A 6,315-nucleotide genomic window follows, 5' to 3' on the forward strand; every position below is an offset into this window, starting at 1 on the left:
GATTGTACCTAATGGACGAAATACTTCACAAACCACAAAACCCAACAGAAGTGAAAACTTCACTCTGTTAATTTCCGTAACCGAACTTGGGTTAGTGATTTAAAGTCTCTACAAGTATGGAAAATTTCTAGGAGCTATCAAAGAAGTTTTCCCTCAAAGGAAAAAAAATCACAATCAATCAGATCTTGTTATGAAAGGTAATTTATACGTTTCAAAATATAAATCAGCACAAACTCGCGGAAGACTTTCTTTTTGTGAGATTCTTTACCTACTGTATTTACCTTCATATTGCACTAACTGGTGATTACTGAATCCCAATGTCTGAGCTGAGGCACGAAAACGTGCCGCAAGAACTCCACGTGCGGTGAGGCACGGCTACTTGGCTAGGGTGAAGCAGCAACTTTGCGTGCTTGTTGTGTCACAGAAAGAAACATCTTTCCCATTGTGAAATGTTTTCTATCAATCAAACAAAGTAGCCTACTGCACTATACAGCCTCGATTTTAGTTCGTTAACAATCCTTGTTGCTACATCATCATTATTACCATCATCACCATCAATAGCATCTTATCACTGCATTGCTTGCTTCATTTGCTTGGCATATAGGACTTATATGGGAATCGATCTTTTTAATTTACCCCTGTAAGTTTCTTAGCTTCCTTATGCACTTTTGTAGCTTGCTTTAAAATTTTAGCCGCTCATTCTTCAAAATCTTGAATAATTAATCTGAGAAGGAAAACAGCTGAAAGTGTATTTTTCAATAACTGGCATCCAAAACTGTAGTTTTCGTGACGAATATTATTTTATTGCGTGCTCGATTACGGGTGATCTAACATGGTTTTATAAAAATAGCCCCAAACACGCGCCAGTTACTTCGAAAAAAAACGTCAAATTAGAATCTGATAGCCGCTGTACAGTAGCCTACTGTACTTAGAGATTATAGTTTACTTTTGGTTCGGATAAACATTTTAACTCTTTTTTAAATTGAAATACACTTTCGTTATTGGAATACTTTTCTTGATAGTTATCCACTGTCTGCACGCAGCGACAAGGCTTCAGGTTGATTTGTAAGTGACTGACATGCTTTTGTAAACCCATGACTTTGTAATGGCTAACTCAGCTTCATTCAACACCTTTCAGTGTGATATAAAATCACTTTTGTTAAGCTAGCAAAGTATATATGCGAAAATAGCAATGAATTTATTAGCAGCGTTTTGTAAGGCTCATCTACAATACAGATGTGACCTAGCCCTGACGTATACTACGCTCCGCCTGCGCTATGTGCGTCAGCATAACGAAATATTACAACAAAACTTTTTTACACCACGCAAATTGTCACATTGGAAAGTTATATCGCAGAAAAATATTGTAGGCTAAGCATCGTAAAATACGCACAATCCCACATATGAAACGTAGCTTACTTGAGTGGAAGTAAAAGAAAACCGTCCATTCCGCATGCAAAAACTTGACCACATAAATGATTTACGATTTTGCCACTGCCTAAAGTACGTAGCCTAAGCTGCTACGCTGAATTCCGCACAACACGCTTTGGGAACCGTTGCTTTATTAGATCTAAGTCTAACTTGCGTTTGATGTTATAGTTTCCTTGTGCTGGTAAACTAGGAAAAAGCACCCGGAAAAATCCAAGTACTAAATATAAGCCGGAAAGATATTTCCCCCACTAAATACTTCCATTTTTACCGGGGGGAGGATGAATATTTGCCAGACGGATTTTACCCGGAATAATATTTATCAGAGTAGGTTTTTAGGTCTTTTTTGCGTTAAGGGGGGGGGGGGGGGTAGGCTATTCACTTGTGCTCTAACTTACTAAATCTAAGTTTATGCTGCGTTTGAGACTAGGCTTCAAGTCTACTTTTGCAGTAGTCAGATTTCTCTCATAATTGTGAAAATTACATCAACTTGAGTGCCCTAGAATCAAACATAACAAATGTGCTCGACTTTATCACGACATCTGCGCTTGCTTCAACAAGCTTATTTCCGACGTCACGTCAAAATGACAATTTGCAGACAAACTGTTTAAATGTCAGAGATGATTTTATACACGTATTTTGCTTTGTCACGTCACAGAAACATTAGACTAACCATGACTACTGCAATTATCACATCAACAATATTGTGAAGGTGAGAATTGCAATGGAAATCCCAGCCAGTTTTTTTACTCTTTATAAATGCTTTTGTTAGCATTTGGCGGAAATAGTTAGTTTATTTTCTTTAAAGTAACATATGCCCCAGTGGCAGATCTAGAGATGGGGGGTGCGATCGCCCCCTCCCCCCTAAAACACAGAAAAGTAACTTCAATCACTGTGTATTTGCAAGGTTGTAATGGTGCTTTGCATACCTAAACATCATTGTTTTGATGAAAATCGCCCTTCTACTATAAAGGCTGGATCTGCCCTGATATAGCCAGATAAGCAACTTTAGGTGACGACAATCTTCATGGTAGGCGAATAATCATTTATTACAAGCACAAATTTACAAAAAAAGTTTGCGTCCTTTTTGAGGGCAATATAGCCTATAAGTTACAATTATTGGAGAGTAGCTTGATCATTTTTTTGGGTGTTCACTTTTTTCAGTAAACTTCGAGCATATAGTTTGCTTGTATTCACTTGACTGTCGCAGCAGTAAACAACTTTTTGTTTTCATTTTTTACGGAACTTAAGCTTATCCTATTTTAACGCATATCTTGGTTTCAACGTAATGCCGATGTTTGACATTTGTCACATTAAAAACACGGGAAGCAGCTGACTCGATGACTAATATAGTCTTTCGCTGCTTCCTGTCTGTTGTAGATTCTAGTTATGGTGCTATTTTATTTGCATTGTCTATATTTTGTACCGTATACTTTTCTCGCAACAGACAAAATAAAAGGTTTCTCTCTCTCTCTCTCTCTCTCTCTCTCTCTATTTAAAAACAATGAATACAAACTGTGGAGCTGACTCGGTTGAATCACATCCAGGGCTTTGTTAAATACGTAGATTAAAGTTTGCTGACAAAAGTGAACACCCAAAAATGGTTGCACTACTTCACTGATGGGGGACCCATCCAGAATCCCCTTGGCTGCATCCCCGGTTCGTTGTATGTTTCAGAATGGTTCTTTGATTGCTCAATGATGACGTCATAGAGTTTCAGTAGATGAGTTCGGTAGGCACTTTAACATTACCCACTGGTCGAAGAGGTACGCAATCATGCGTGAAATGTTCATTCGCGATTCAGCTGATTTCAGTCATGTGACTCGTGACGTGTACTCTGATCAAAAATTTTGATACCGTACAAAGAAATTTAACTGAATGCTTCACCACAACCACCGTTGCCTAATGGTTAGGGCAGAGGAGTATAGTAATTTCGATTTCGTGGGTTCGATTCCCACCCTCTGCTAATACTATTTTTTCTTCTGCAACTGAACTGAGTGCAAGAAGGATCTTAATGGTAGCCACTTTAACAAGTCGAAATTGTAACTAAAACACAAATATTGATTGAACATGTCACGCATGATTGCGTACCTCTTCGACCAGTGGGTAATGTTAAAGTGCCTACCGATGAGTTCACAGATCATTGCATGGATGATTGATCAGAGAAGAATGGCGGTAAAAACATCTGCAACTGAAAAAGCATCTACAGCGGTGGATCAATATAAAAAAGATATGCTTTGCAGGCGGTGTGAAGATTTTTAATGTAGGGGAAAGCCGTGTAATATGAACTGCTGTGTATTATAAACCCCCTGTTGTTTTCAGAAAACGTGGCAATAAAAATGTTTGACTTTTAACAGCTTGAATTAAGTAAGTTTGCTGGTCATTCGACCGGAAAAGTTCTTGTTGAAAGTTGGCGTGTTGCTGAAATTTTGAGGTATGAAGGTTTAAAGCTTGTATGATATTATTTTGCAGATGGAGAAATTGTTGTTTTTTTTATCAGTATATCAATGGACTTGTAATTTTTTGATTAATATACCCTCAAATAAACTTGATGATGGAAATCACAACAAGTTTTGTTTAAAAAATGCATTATTTGGTTCATTATCAGCATTTTAACTGGAATCACCACAAGTGCGTAACATGAACCCTAGCTGAATGTGTAATATGAACCCAGGTTCATATTACTAAGTGCTTTATGATAGTGTAATGAATTTTTGTAAACTGGGATTCTGTAAACTGGTGTGGTTCTGGGTTCTGTAAACTGGGGTTCAGACTTCAATTTTACCAGCATTCTCAATGCAGTGCACGTCATTCGATTAACGTTGCTTATCTTTTTGTGAATTTAATGCTTACATTTAAGAAATAGTGCATGTTTGCTAAAATTGGTGTAAATTATTTGAAAACCTTATGGTAATAAATTTTGTTACGCTGCACATGTAATGTGGCTTGCTTTAGTGCAGTTTTTGTGTAGTCAATCCACCTCTATTCAGCAATGATTCAAAGCGGTTCATATTACACATCACAGGGGTTCATATTACACAAAGGGTTGTGTAATATGAACTCTTTTGGTAAATTAATAAAATTGAAATAACTTTTTTATTGCAAAATATCACATACTAATACATTGATGGGGAATAGGTATGCATGTTAGCTTGCTGTTCTTTAAATATTGTCCATGTTTTCATTGAAATTGTGAAATTAGGAACGTTTATTGTTAGGGGGATCATAATACACGGCTTTCCCCTAGTCTTACTAAATTTTGTTGCAAAAACGCAATTTATTTATCTACAAGTAAGAATGGCATAGGTACAGCCAGGGCTTGTTAACCCCCTCCTCCGTAACCCCATCCGCGTTCATAGCAGAAGTAGGTAATCCTGTTGTTTTTATGCTATGCAATGCAAGTATGCAAGTATGCTATGCAAGTATGCTAAAACAACTATGCAAGTATGCAGCCCATTCCATTGTTATCAAGCCAAAGTGGGAATCACCTCTCATAAAAGTGTGGTGTCAAAGTGAAATGTATTCGATTCAAATTCATAACTTGTTTGCAAAGCACAACATCAGTATTAAAACAAATTGAAGCATGTGCACTAAAGCAAAACATGTTATGGTTGGTAAATTCTAATGCAAACTACTGCATTGTTTGCATAATACAGTAACTATTCACTCCTAGAGAATGTAGGAGAAATCCTTTGCTCAAATAATGGTAGTAAAATTATTATTTTTCGCTAAAAAAGTCTCTGATCCAAGTCCAACCTTAGTGCTTAAACGCCCCAGTTTCAAACAGTCCTTTTTGAGAAACACTATCACAAAACGTTTTAGACGTAATCTCAAAAAATAGGGAGCCACCAGTAGATTTCGAGGGGGGAGGCAATGTGGTGCTCACAGGGCTCTAGATACTGTATGAAGGTATGACAACACAAATACAATTTCACACTATAAAATAAATGAACAACACTGACAATGTTAAATAACGAGCGAGAATAATTAATGCGACGGAATTCGCTAAAACAGCGGTTCTCAACTTTTTTCTTGTCTCGTACCATTTGAAAGTTGATCGTTGACTTTCTTTTTCAGAGAAACAATAAGCCCAAATCTTTTTCTCACCGGATATTCAACTTTGGGCTAAAAGTTTGTTCTCCGGATATTGAACTTCCAGATAAGCATAGTACAGTTGGTGACAACTTGCAGTTATACTGTTCTTCCTTTGGAAAAACAACTTTATGTTATCAAAGAATTCACAAAAACAGAACCTTTTCCTCAAGCCCCAAATCATGTTTCCAATCAAAAATTTTCTTTCAGTTAGACCTTAAGTCGAGTTCCTTCTTCAAATTTTCAGGAACAGTCCTGGAAAACGCCTTGCAAAGTTTTTGACATGCATTCGAGTTGTATCAAATCCAATGAAAAATCAACTTATTTACAGTCACAGTATAGGCTATGCACATACTCAATAGGTTTTCAAATGCTTAGAAGCCTTTTTATATCAACTCATTCAGCTTTCAGTTTATTAATGCTTCATTCTACCACACAAAAAAGATGATCACATTTATGAGATAAACTACTCCCAAATAGCAAATTCCATCACTTTTACATTGATTTTAAGTCTGCAGATGTTGAATCAATGTAAGAATGATGGACTTTGCTGTCTGGGCTCTTACTGCTACTAGAAAACAACCAGTCATGTAACGGCAGGGTTTTGCTTTATACAAAGTTGTAATGGTTAATGGTGCAATATACAGTAATGAGTTACTAAATCTGTTGACGAACAGCATACAAAGATATTCTATAGCATTCTTACTCAAACATACTAGACCCCAGTGTTGGTGACATTGTCTTCAAGAGAAGTATGCGCGCTTTGCATCTGTGCTGCATTGTTTGGAGTCACGT

This window comes from Aplidium turbinatum, chromosome 9, assembly GCF_918807975.1.
Source record: "Aplidium turbinatum chromosome 9, kaAplTurb1.1, whole genome shotgun sequence".
In the NCBI taxonomy this organism is placed as follows: domain Eukaryota; kingdom Metazoa; phylum Chordata; class Ascidiacea; order Aplousobranchia; family Polyclinidae; genus Aplidium; species Aplidium turbinatum.